The following is a 12965-nucleotide window of genomic DNA, read 5'->3' as shown; positions in this document are numbered from 1 at the left end:
GAATAACACTGAACAAGACTCCAGAAAGACAGATTTTTATACTCACAGTGAGAAGTTTTTCACCTGACCAGGGACTTGAACCCTTGACCCTCAGATTAAAAGTGTGATGTTCTGCCAACTGAGCTAGCCAGGCTCACATATGAACAGTGCAAGTTGGTGCATAGGTGAAGCTAGTCAAGAAAAAGCGAGATGGCCACAATAGGGGAAACCTGCTGCTCTTTCTCTCTTCCCAGCCCTGGCCTGGCTGGGTATTAGTGCTGGTTAAAAAGACGGGAAAATATCGGCATCTACCAGCCATTCATAGCTGTACAAGACTCAGGCACAATACAGAGGTGCCCATCTGTAAGTGCCAAATGGTTGGATTGGCTAATGCAGCCTGTAGATGTCCAGAGCACTCTGGGATATAGAGCCAAGTGTCCATCACCATCATTATTTCAAAGGGATAATGATAATGGTAGCAAGGTTCACAACTGACTCAGCAGTTGCATACAAAGGTGCATGTTTGGCAGTTACGTTGGCTCAGGTTGGCCACCCCAGTCTAGATGTAGAAGTTACAACATTTAAACTTGAAAGAGGGGTCAATTTCTCCATCATTTCCCACCTTTACATCCAAACACGATGAAGGTAGCAGATAGAGCCAGAGCAGGTTGTCTATGGGACCAAGTATATGCAGAGTATCCTCGACAGGACAGAGACACCACAGATGCCTTTGGGAGCCTATTCCAGAGCTTAACTGCACTCAGAGTCTGACATTGGTGATGTAATAGGCTGAGAAAAGCAACAGTAGCTGTCAGAAAAAAACAGCCCTCCCTGGTGCTTTAAGCAATAGGTTCTGGTGTTTTAGCAGCCATGGCCTGGGTTCAATTCCCCCTAAAAACCAGAAGTTTTTCAATGAAAATCTCCCTTCATTTCGCATTTGAAATGGAAAGGCAAAGAGGGATTCTTGTCCTTATCAACAAGGCAAAGAATGGCTTTTTGCTCAGTAAATATTTTTAAAAGGTGCTGACTCGACCTGAAGATCTCATTTCATTTGTATTTACAATGGAATGATTCTCTCTAGGATAGACAGAAATTCTTCAGCTAGACTCGGATTCCATGGGAATACGAGAAGTGATTGTGTCTAACACCTGCCTTTTTTTGGACAACAGTGATGTCCAAGTTTTCCATGGACATTTCCCTTCCAGCACCTCAGGCCCCATCCAACAATACAAGAAACTGAAATGCACAGAAAGTTTCTCACCATAGGATTCACTGACCAGGCCGGGGGGAAAGTTTTGCCAGAACACTTGGTTATAATATCCCTCCCTGACCTTAAATGAAAAGCAAGGGGATAACTCTCAGAGCACATAACCACAGCTTATGAGTCTCACATTCTACACTGTCCATGTACCCTTCTCCCTCCCCCTCTATATTGACCAGCCAAGCCTGCCCCCCTCAAGCCAGGCCAAGACTCTTCTGGGTCAGGAGCTTGGAATTTACCCAGCTAGGGGCTCTAGATGCACCACTTTTGAAGATGTTTGAATTCCCTCCAACTTCTCTCATACAAATGCTGAATAGTTGGTGGTGTAATGTTACAGGAGAGATTGAAATTAGGCTATTTCATCAGATAGAAGACAGTGATTGTGTCAGGAGTGGGATGTGAATGTGCACGTACATATGGAGCCTAGAGCAACAAATGACAGTGTTAGAGGGCTTATTCCTTCACCCTCTCACTTCCCTGGTCCTTCTCGCATGACCAGAGAGCAGCAATACCCAAAGTCCAAAGGCGCAAACAATTCGATGTTTATTGGGGTGAACGTCCAGCAAGCATGATTCCAATTTCCTTCCTCAGTATCCCCCTTCCCAGCTCTGACACCACAGAGCCTTGTCTGTGTCCCTGTTTCTGTTCCCATCCCCTGTTCCCATTTCCCCCTATAGCCAAACATGATCCCAATTCCCCCATCCCCCGTCCCTGGTCCCATTCCCCCCCCCCCCCCGCCGCCGCACCTTCCTGACTGACTGCAGACTATATACCAAAACCTGAGTTTTGCTTAGCTATTCCTTAACCAATCATTTTACTGAAATGTAACTAACCAATTCTAACATACTGTAACGTGATTATCTAACCAATTATATTCCACCACCTTCATTGGTTTACACCCAACAAAATTAATTATACAGCAGACAGAAACAATCACAGAACCAGACAGAGACCATGCAAATAAACATACAAAACAATACAGAAGGGAGGATTTCACAACTACATCTATACAGACATAGGGTTTTCCAGCTGTGTCTATTGATAAGTGAGTTCTGGCCAGACAGGATGATGCTACCAAACTAAGGGCTTGGCTACACTTACAAATTTGCAGCGCTGCAGCAGGGTGTGAAAACACACCCTCTCCAGCGCTGCAAATTGCGGCGCTGCAAAGCGCCAGTGTGGTCAAAGCCCCAGCGCTGGGAGCGCGGCTCCCAGCGCTGTACGTTATTCCCCACAGGGAGGTGGAGTACGGACAGCGCTGGGAGAGCTTTCTCCCAGTGCTGGCGCTTTGACTACACTTAGCGCTTCAAACCGCGGCAGCACTTTGAAGTGCTAAGTGTAGCCACAGCCTAAGTTTTCCTTTCTCTGGAGGTGATGGAATATCAGGACAGGATTGTATTCCTCACAGCCCAATAGCACCTTATTTCAGTGTGACTAGTTGGGAATGTGAGGATGTGACCAGACACTTCCCACCTTCTGGCTGCCTTTGCTGCTTAGCCGAAGAACCAGGCCTCAGACTGTCACAGTAAGAGAAGGCCATTACACAGACAGACAGTGATTTTTTATTCTTTCTTTTATACCTTTATAACTAGCTAAGTGATAAAAACACACCTAAATTCTTAAAGTACAGGCCTTTGCAGACAGGCCTGAATATCTGTATCCTAACAGTCCTCCAGGTCAGGCAGACTCTGGGTAAGGGAGTGGGGACTCATTGCTTCTCTGTCTCTCTTCCCCTCATCTCTGCTGCTCCCACTCTGGGCTTTCTCAGCACCTGGCCCCACAGCGCTTCCTGCCAGCCAGAGACTGCGCTTTCTGCACCTGCAGATGTGGCCTCTCCCCTGATTGCTAAGGAAAGGAACCTTTCCAGGAAATGGCCACAGCTTCTGGGAATCCCTGTGTGGCTGTGAACAGAGTTTGGCTCCTGGCACACAAGGCAACTTAAAAGCTGAGCACCCAGACAGGGGCTTGAACCCTGGACCCTCAGATTAAGAGCCTGATGCTCTACCAAGTGAGCTACCTGGGGCCTGGTAGAAAGCAGCTTCACCATTCACCACAAGAGTGATTATCCCAGTGTGCAGGCAAGAGTGAGCAGGCAGGCAAAAGAGAGGCAAAAAAAGTCCCAGGAACCCCTCCTCTTTTTCTGCACAGCCACTGCCTGTCAGCAGGATTCCTCCTCCTCCTCAGGGAGACTAAATCTCTGTGCCTAGACAGCCGGTCCATCCGCTGCACCTCAATCCCCCATGCCCGAGCCTCCCTGCCAAAGCCCTGCACCTGGCCCCATACAATTAAGTCTCACGTCTCGCTGGGAACTCGACTTCTTGTGCCCAGAGCATCTCGGCCCCCTCAGCAGATGACCTGAGAAACACAGTGTCCGGCTTTTCCAAAGAAGAGCTTAGACCCCCTCATCATGTGGCCTAAAGGATAAGGCATCTCCCTGTGGATCCGATGATTCAGGATTTGAGTCCCCTCGTGGTTGTGCTCACTTTGTGCTGAACGTCCTGCTCCCTTCAGGGCTGGAAACTCTTCTTGGCTGCTCAGGCCAATGCTCCGGCTTCAGCTAGAGCCCCAGGAAGGAGTTGGGGGTTGGGTGTCACAAAGGCTGGGGCATGAGCCCCAGGTGCTTCCAGTCTCACCTTTGCCATTCCTGACTTGCCAAAGAAAATGGGCGGCTCCACTGCCAAAGTCAGCACCATGAGTGGGAACGGTCAGAGGCCCCACCAGGGGGGCTGGCCCTGCTTTCCTACCATCTTCTGATGTTGGCCACAGAGCATCAGCAGCCGCCCTGCATGCTGGCCTGTGGGTGGCCTTCAGCACAGCAGGGAGCAGGCTGGCCCTGTGGCTGTCTGCTGGCCACACATAGGCATGGTCCTCTCCTCCTCTTGCCCTGGCCTCCGCTGCTTTTAAGCCTTCCCTTGGAGCTGTCAGCACCAGCCGCCTCTGCTCTAGGTGCCCAGAGGAGGAGAGGTGCTGGGCTCCAGCCTGCCCAGCCCTGACTATGAAGCCTGGCCCTGGCCCTGCTTCTTTCAAGTGCCAGGTGGGCAAGAGGAAAAGCACAGAGGCAAGTGCCAGACTTGTGGGCACCAGGTGACGCCGTGAGAATCCCAACCCTCAGGTGTCAGTAGCCAGTTCTAGAGCCCTGACCCATCCAGTAGGAGGGGAAAAAATGGCTCTTGCAGAGGTGGAGACAGGGAAGTGGAGCAGTGTGAGCTCCAGGGCTTTACCACAAGGTCCCACTGAGATTTGAACTCAGATTGCAAGATTCAGAGTCCTGAGTGCTGCCCATTACACCATGGGACCAGCTCATGCTGCCTTCTCTGGCCATCAGTGACCCTCATGGGGCCGGCTCATGTAAGGGACTGTTGGCCCCTTACTAAAGCTTAGTGGGGGTTTTGGTTGGCTAGTTCCCAGTCCCAGTAGAAGGGGGAAGGGCCAATGGGAAATCAGGCCCCTGAGACTGACAGTCCCCTGGGCAATGGGGAGAGGCCAAAGCTCCAAGTTAGCCGCACTGACAGGCCAGGCAGTGTAATGAGGGAGTCACCAGGCCAGGGGGTCCCATCCTCCGTGGGAGCTGGAACTGCCTGGGCCAGAGTGGGGCGGAGCTAAGGAGAGAGCAGGAGCCCGAGAAGAGCCGGGGAGCAGAGCTGCACAGGTGTAGTGCCAGAAACTGCTCCCTGTAGGACTTTGCTACCTGCAGCAGTTACTGAGACCTGAGGTTGTTCTTATTTGCTGACTTGTCCTAATTGGCTAAAACTTGACAGTGGTGGGGGATGGAAGCATAAAGGCTTCATCCTCCAAACGACCCTGCCTGGTGTCCGTCTGTATCTATTACCTCTTAACACCGGATTGTAAAAAATAGAGTGAGGTCATTTAAACATCATTTATTTTGCAGCTTCATTTACTGTGCTAACAATGTAGCATCCTGACACCGATACTTCTGCCCACGTGCCCTGTGGGTTGGATTCATTTTAGTGGGACGTGGGACATGTGGAGGATAATTTAAACTCTTAATTTCCTTAGGGTTTCCCTTTAATATACTTCTCTGCTGGTGCAATTTCTGACCATTGCACGTCTATTGTATTTATTACAATAGCACAAGTAAGTCACACAAGTGACATAGTCTAGGGGCTTGGCTACACTTGCAAGTTAGAGCCCATTAAAGCAGCCCCGGGCGCCCTAACTCCTGAGGTGTCCACACTCGCAAGGCACATGGAGCACCTGGGCTCTGCAGCTGGAGCGCTCCTGGTAATCCACCTCCATGAGAAGTATAAAGCTTGCTGAGTCCTGCTGAAATACCCGGGCATCAGTGTGGATGATGTGTTGCATCACTGCACTGTGTTTGGCCTCAGGAAAAATCCCATAATCCCCTGAAGTCAAGTGCCCATTCTGGTCATTGTTTTGAAATCGGCTGAAGGCATGCAGATATCCCCTTTCAAAGCTCCGTTTCTGACAGCCGGCTGCTTATCTGCTCCGGGACAAAGCAACCATTAGTGTGGAATGCTGCTGCTGTTGTGAGTGTGTGTGTGAGAGAGGGGGGTCTGCTGCTGTCCGAACACACAAGACAGCATGCTGACACACTCTCAGCCCCCCAAACACACTGTCGCTCCCCCCACGTACACACAACACACTCCCCATCACACTCCACCCCCGCCCCCCATTTGAAAAGCACATTGCAGCCACTTGCACACTGGATAGCTACCACAATGCACTGCTCTCTGTGGCATTGCCAGAGCTGCTAATGTGGCCACTCCAGTGCGCTTGCAGCTGTCAGTGTGAACACATGGCAGCGGTTTCCCTGCTGTGGTTTAACTCCCAGCGCTCTACCTCTGCAAGTGTAGCCAAGCCCTAAATTTGCCAGACCAACCGAACTCAGTAACTGCCCTCCACCACCATGTGCAGTGAGTAGGGGCATGGTGAAGCACACACCACACTTGCTGGCTCAGCCTTGTGCATGGTGGGGTGGCCACCTCCCCGTTGATGAGACCTGGTCCCACCATCTCCATGGAGCTCCAGTCTGCCCTGCTGCCATCCCTGTCTGTGTTGTCTTCTCTAGCAGTTGACTGGAAGGTGAGCACTGGCTGCATGCCATGTAGCCATGTTGTCTCGAAGGACGAAAGCAGGAGGAATGGTGCCTTCATAGCCCACCTAATATTCCATAACATAGTTAAGGAAAATATTTCTCAATGAATTCTCAGTAAAAGATCAGAAGCAGCCAGTGTCCGCATCAGTCTACGAGCATTGGTATTTTCTTGAAATTTGTCAGACCAACCTATCTAACACCTAACACACATTTGAAGTTCTTCTTTTCACACTGTTGCTCATTCTCAGGTTCTGCTTTGTCTCCAGACAGATCCATTCTCTTTCAGGACAGCCTTGTTCTTTCTGTCTGTTTCACTCACTGAGGTGTGGGAGTAAACACTCCCCTTCCTTCTATTCTCAGACAAACACTAGTATTAAGTGTTTGCTACTGATGGGTCTAGAAAGGATTTGTCAAGTGGAATTTCTGGGGGATTGCTCCCAAGATCCAGTACTTTGGGTTCAAACGTCTCCCAGCTTCCTTGGGGAAAATAACACAAAGGCTTTGTTGCAATATACAAGAAGGAAGGAGTTTTTCACCCCAGATGGGACTTGGGGCTAGTCTACACTTACCGCGCGGGTCGACGCGGTGAGTTCGACTTTCCGGAGTTCGAACTATCGCGTCTGATCTAGACGCGATAGTTCGAACTCCGGAAGCGCTAGTTCGAACTCCGGTACTCCACCTCGGCAGCTGGAGTTAGCAGAGTCGACCTTGGAGCCGCGGAGTTCGGTTCCGCGGCGTCTGGACGGGTACGTAGTTCGAACTAGGGTAGTTCGAATTCAGCTACGCTATTCACGTAGCTGAATTTGCGTACCCTAGTTCGACCCCCATTCTTAGTGTAGACCAGGCCTTGAACCCACAATCTCTGGCTTAAGAAGCCAATGCCTTATCCATTAGGCCACTGGGGCGCTGAAAAGCAGTGGAAAGAAGGATGGAAATTCCCTCTCAGGATTGCACATTCCTCACATTCACTCAGAAGCCAAATACCCCATTTAATGGCCTTACAGAAACATCTGCATCCCCTGGCAGTGAGGCAACTGGGTAGGTCGCTGACAGAGCTGAGCACCACCTTTCTGCCAGCCATCTTTAGAGAAGAACCCCACCCTAAGGGCGCCGGGTTCCTCCGGTGGGGGTGTGGAGCAGCCGTTCATTTTCCTGTCCTTTTTGTGTGCAACTGCTGACAACAACATCCCAGACAGAGAAGCAACAGGCCAAAATACTGCTAAACAGCTGCCAAAGTAGCTCAGTTGGGAGAGCGTTAGACTGAAGATCTAAAGGTCCCTGGTTCAATCCCAGGCTTTGGCAGGCCCTTTCATCCCTCTTTGCCCAGTGGTGGCTTGTTCTCTGGGAACACAGTAGTCCCTGAGCTTGGGCTCTGCAGCAGGAAAAGATATTGTGGGCTTCTGCCCCTAATTGGCTGGGCCTGACATTTAACAATGAGGGACAGGAGCTGTCTCTCCTAAGTGAGTTATTGGTGGACCCAATATGGAAGGAAGAGAGTGCTAGAGGGGGTGCTGGGCAGTGACAGGCAGGTAGAGAGGATGAAAACTCTTCTGTGCAGCTGAGGGAGGGCAGTGCCAGGGAAGGGGCATGTGTGAAAGTGGCCATGTGGAAGGGAGTTGGGGGCTCAGGAGGAGGCACTTGATGTTCAGTGTCTTGGAGCAGCTGGGCTTGGCCATGGTGGGTGTTCAGAAAATGCACATTAACGACTCTAGGGTAGCTTGATGGGCAGAGGGTGATTGGAGGAAGGGCCCATCTCTCTGGTCCTCCAGGCCAGTGAAGAATGATGGGGTTGGAGTCTTGTTCTTCACATTCGCAGTGCGAGTACAGAAGGTGGTGGAGCTCCGACCAGGTGGCTGTGCTCCATGGCACTGGTTACGGCTATATTAGTGTGTATGGTCCCCAGTTAAGGTGTAAAAGGAAAGTTCTATGAAGGAACTGGCTCCCTTCTTCTAGACCGCACGGTGTTTGGTGTTGGGGGGGATTTCAATTGTTGCACCGGCCTGAGGACTGCTGGTCCTGTTTTCCCGACCATCAGAGGAAACTCTTCTACGATGAGCACTACCTGGTGCAGGTCTGTAGCAAGGTCGGCTTAGAGGACGTGTTTCTGCACAGTGAACCAGTGGAGGGTGGGCAGTAGCCTCCTATTCCTCTGACCTGAGCTCACACCAGCCGCAGAGGGGATATACCTTTCTGTGGGGACAGGCCAGGAGTCGCAGTGACCGGATATCCGTGAAGGAGAGCACGTCGACAGCCCAGGGCAGGGTGGTGCCAATGGACAGTTCGGATCACGCAGCTCTCACCGTGTGCTCAATGTGGGCAATTCCCTGACCCACGACAGAGGATATTGGAAGCTGAACATCCAGAGCTTGCAAGATAAAGGAGCAGGGGACGAGGCCTGGCGGTGCTGGCAGAACGGGAAAGCATGAGAGGCTCCTACGGCAACCAGGGGGATTGGTGGGAGTCGGTGAGGGAGGAGTTGGCGGCTTTGTTCCGGCGGCTGGGGAAACACCACAACATTAAAGAAACCAACAGTGCCAAGTCCTGCAGCGTCACCTGTGGGATTTCCACAAAACCATCCAGGCAGGGGAGCCAGTCAGCGTGTGACTGTACGATCGGATCAAGCAACAGCTGCCCGAGTTCCAGGAGATGAGGCTGCAGCTGGCTGATATGAGCGGGAGCACCGAGTGAAGGGAGGGGCAGCCTCCCCTGACATTTTTGCAGCCTGCAGGGAATGGAGACAAAGCAGGGGGATGCAGGGACTCAGGGCAGGACCCGTGGATCCGGTAGTGCAGGACCACGGTCACTGAAGGAGGAGAGAGAGTCCTGTGAGAGGAAGCTGATGGTGGGAAGCAATAAGTTGAGTGCAAACCAGCCAGCTGAGAGTCACAGGGGTCTAGAAAATGAAATAGCAGCAGGTCCCATGGTGTAATGGGCAGCACTCAGGACTTTGAATCCTGGAATCTGAGTTCAAATCTCAGTGGGACCTCGTGGCGATACATTGCTTTGCTACAAAGCACTGGAGCTCAATGTGTTTGGCTACCTTCTCTCAGGTACAGAGTGAGGTTTTTCCCTCCTGCTGGGTGACTGATCCCCAGTGGAGATAAGTCTTTGGTCTGGCTGGTTCAATGGGCTGGCGGCTATAGGTTGGGGTCCTAGAACGTAACAGTCTGGCTAGAGATTCCTGTGGATTGATCATATGGTTGCTTCTTGCTGCTTCACCTGATGCCCACAACTTTGGTCCCTGTAGCTGCCACACTCTTCCTCTTGCCCACCTGGCACTTGAAGGAAGGAGGGCCAGGGCCAGGCTTCATAGTCAGGGCTAGGCAGGAGGGAGGCAGAGTCCCAGCCTGGAGCCCAGCACCTCTCCTCCTCTGCCAAAGTAGCTCAGTTGGGAGAGTGTTAGACTGAAGATCCCAGGTTTTGGCAGGCCCTTTCATCCCTCTTTGTACAGTGATAACTTGTGTTCTGGGAGCACAGTGGTGCCTGTACCCCAAGGTGAGTCCTTGGGCTTTGCAATAGGGAGGAAAAAAAAAACTGAGGGCTTCTGCCCCTAGTTGCCTGGCCTGACCTTTAACAATGAGGGACAGGAGCTGTCTCTCCTACATGAGTTGTTGGTGGACCCAATATGACAGGAAGAGAGTGAGGCAGGGTGACCTTCAGGAATGGTGCCAGAGGGGGTGCTGGGCAGTGACAGGCAGGAATAGGGGATGAAAACTCCTCTGTGCAGCTGAGTGAGGGTGGAGCCCTCCCATGTTTAAAAGTCCTGGGGTGTTGTCCCCCCCTGTTCAGGCACCCCTGGGGCCCTGCACTTCCCACAGCTCTCCCTGATTTCAGCTCTTAGTGAGGGAGCCTCACTGCTAGCGCAGACTGGGCAGTTTCTTCCATGAGAGACACTGTCCCAAAGCAGGACTAATGCTTAGAGCCGGTTATCAGTGATTTCAGATCTGTTGGGCTGCAGCAAGACTCTCCATTGAGTCTTAACCAGCTCTGTTATTACACAGGGAAGAACAAAAGGGTCAAATGGGGCCTGGAACCCTTAAGAAGAATCCACCCCACCGAGTACAACACTTGTCGCCACCTGCTCCCAGCCCCACTGAGAATGTTTTGGGGTCACTCCTTGCCTGTATCAACCTATGGGGGATCTCAGAGAATCCTAATTAACAGGTGCTCCAGTGGTGCAATTGGTTAGCGCACAGTACTTATAGGGCAGTGCTGATAGGAGCTATGCTGAGGTTGTGAGTTCAAGCCTCACCTGCAGCACTGGTTTTCATTAGCCAAGTGGGGTCACCCCCTCATTTGGCCTGTGGAATGTAGAATTCCAGCCCTGGGGACCCTCAGGAGGGGGCTAATAAAAATGCCCCCTTCACTTATTACCTCCTCTCCAGGTCAGAATCTACCATCCTTTCTCCCCCCCAGCCGCTGTGCCAGGATCCCTCAAGCAGAGCCTGGAGTCCTGCCCCTGGCGTCTGTACTATTGATAAAGACTAAGTGACAGGGACAAAACACTCAAATCCCGCCTGGTGCGGGGAGCCAGGTTTGTTCTTCAAATTCTGTCGTTGGTACATTTCCAGGCCTGGGAATGTCCCACAACAGCATTGAATGGGAAGCTGCCTGCAGAACAGTTACACTGCACAGAGCTCCTGTGGACGAGGGGTGGGAATTAGTAATATTTTGAGGATCGTTTGGGAAATGAGCCTTTGCTGACAAGGTTTGTCTCTGTTCATATTTCACCTTCAGGTGTTATGTTGAGGGATCTTTAGTGTATTTTCGTGAGGTTAATAACTATCTCCTCAACTTTATTTACTCAACTTAAAAATTGGTGTCACTTGATTTTTGCATCTCCCTGTGAAAATACAACTGACATGTGGCTTTCTACAGGGGGTCATGATGTTAAGGTTGGGGAATTCAGTCTCTGTACTTCTGGGAGGGGGTGTTGCTTTTCTACAGCTGCCTCACGGCCAGGCACACCGGGCTGTTAGCTGCACGCACGGTCCTTGCCAGGGGCCCCTGCTGAACCCTGGGCGGCTGCACTGCCGTGCTGGGGTGACTCTGCAGGTGGAGAAGCTGCTGTGGAGCAATGTAGAGCAGGTGCAGGAAGGAGACGGGGTCACTATTCACATTCTGAACGGCACAATTTTCCAAATTTGGGACTAGATTCATAGATTCATAGACTTAAGGTCAGAAGGGACCATTATGATCATCTAGTCTGACCTCCTGCACAACACAGGCCACAGAATCTCACCCACCCACTCCTGTAACAAACCCCTAACCTATGTCTGAGTTATTGAAGTCCTCAAATCGTGGCTTAAAGACCTCAAGGTGCAGGGAATCCGCCAGCAAGTGACCCCGTGCCCCACGCTGCAGAGGAAGGCGAATGTCCGATAACAAGTCTAGGGGAAGGTGAATGCAGAGCAATGACACGGGAGATGCCCAGACCTCCAATGGGGGCAGCGTGGAAATTAATAATGGGAAGATCATTTGTGAAATTAGTCATCACTGACAAGCTTTGTCTCTGTTCCTATTTCACGCTATGGTGTTAGTTAGAGGAATCAGGACAGATTTTTTACTATATTAATTAAACACTTAATTTTATTTAACCAAGACAAAAACTTAGTGTCACTTATTTTTTCTCTGTCCTAGCAAGAAAGAATGAATGTTGTGACTTTCTGGAAAGTGCAGCGAGATTAAATGTGGGAAATTCAGTCTCTGTGTTTGTGAGCTGATGTTTTCCTCTCACAGGTCAGTGCCTGCATTGAAATACCAAGAGGGATCTAAGGGCTGGTGTACGCTGGGCACTGAACTGGCAAAGCGATGTCTCCCAGGGTGTGACCCCCCCACAAACCCATATAGTTAAGGTGACCTAAACCCGGGTTAGATAGTGCTAAAGAAAAGGAAGTATTGTTCTGTCAATGCAGCTATTACAGGGATGGGAAAACCTCTCCACTGACTATCTACTCCAGAGTGCTATAGCAGGTGCCACAGCAGCATTTTAAGTGTAGACAGAGTGAAACTAGATTTAGCTCCAGTTTGCACTGTGGATGCTTAGGCACTAAAACTAAAGTAATCATAACAACAGTGCAGTGCTTGCATAGTTAGCAGGATTTGAACCTACGCAGGGCAACCCCAAAGGATTTCTAGCCCATCGCCTTCACCTTTCAGCCACAACTACTTGATATACAATTGTTTTACTACACGATAATTCGTGTAGTAGACTGAACAGTAGACTGTTCCAGTATTGCACTCCTGATGGTTAGAAACCTTTGTCTAATTTCAAGCCTGAATTTCCTGACTGACAGTTTATATCCGTTCGTCCTCGTGTCCACATTAGCACTGAGCTGAAATAATTCTTCTCCTTCCTGGTATTTATCCTCTGATATATTTAAAGAGTGTAATCATATCTCCTCTTAGCCTTCTTTTGGTTAAGGAAAACAAACCGAGCTCCTCAAGTCTCCTTTCATACGAAAGGCCTTCCATTCCTCGGATCATTCTAGTGGCCCTTCTTTGTACCTGTTCTAGTTTGAATTCATCCTTCTTAAACATGGGAGACCAAAACTGCACACAATACTCCAAATGAGGTCTCACCAGCGCCTTATATAACGGGACTAGCACCTCCTTATCCCTACTAGAAATACCTCGCCTAATGCAACC

At 50.6% G+C, this 12965-nt stretch overlaps 1 protein-coding gene and 4 non-coding genes across 5 annotated transcripts in view; 4 read left to right on the top strand and 1 right to left on the bottom strand.

Moving 5' to 3' along the window:
* LOC120375611 (zinc finger protein 850-like) overlaps positions 1-12965 on the top strand; it is a gene marked incomplete at its 3' end in the record, with an annotated part of 610246 nt that overhangs the window by 364791 nt on the left and 232490 nt on the right. The gene's annotated exons all lie outside the window — the stretch shown is intronic.
* On the bottom strand, positions 4466-4537 carry TRNAQ-CUG. Its single transcript has one exon. It is a non-coding gene; the product is annotated as a tRNA-Gln (tRNA).
* TRNAF-GAA lies at positions 7547-7619 on the top strand. The gene has a single exon. It is a non-coding gene; the product is annotated as a tRNA-Phe (tRNA).
* On the top strand, positions 9232-9303 carry TRNAQ-UUG. Its single transcript has one exon. It is a non-coding gene; the product is annotated as a tRNA-Gln (tRNA).
* Positions 10484-10577, top strand: TRNAI-UAU. Its single transcript has 2 exons — positions 10484-10521; positions 10542-10577. It is a non-coding gene; the product is annotated as a tRNA-Ile (tRNA).

The sequence above is a fragment of the Mauremys reevesii genome, linkage group 12 (genome assembly GCF_016161935.1).
Source record: "Mauremys reevesii isolate NIE-2019 linkage group 12, ASM1616193v1, whole genome shotgun sequence".
NCBI lineage: Eukaryota > Metazoa > Chordata > Testudines > Geoemydidae > Mauremys > Mauremys reevesii.
The sequence above is the reverse complement of the archived record's forward strand: the minus strand, read 5'-3'. Positions and strand labels throughout refer to the sequence as shown.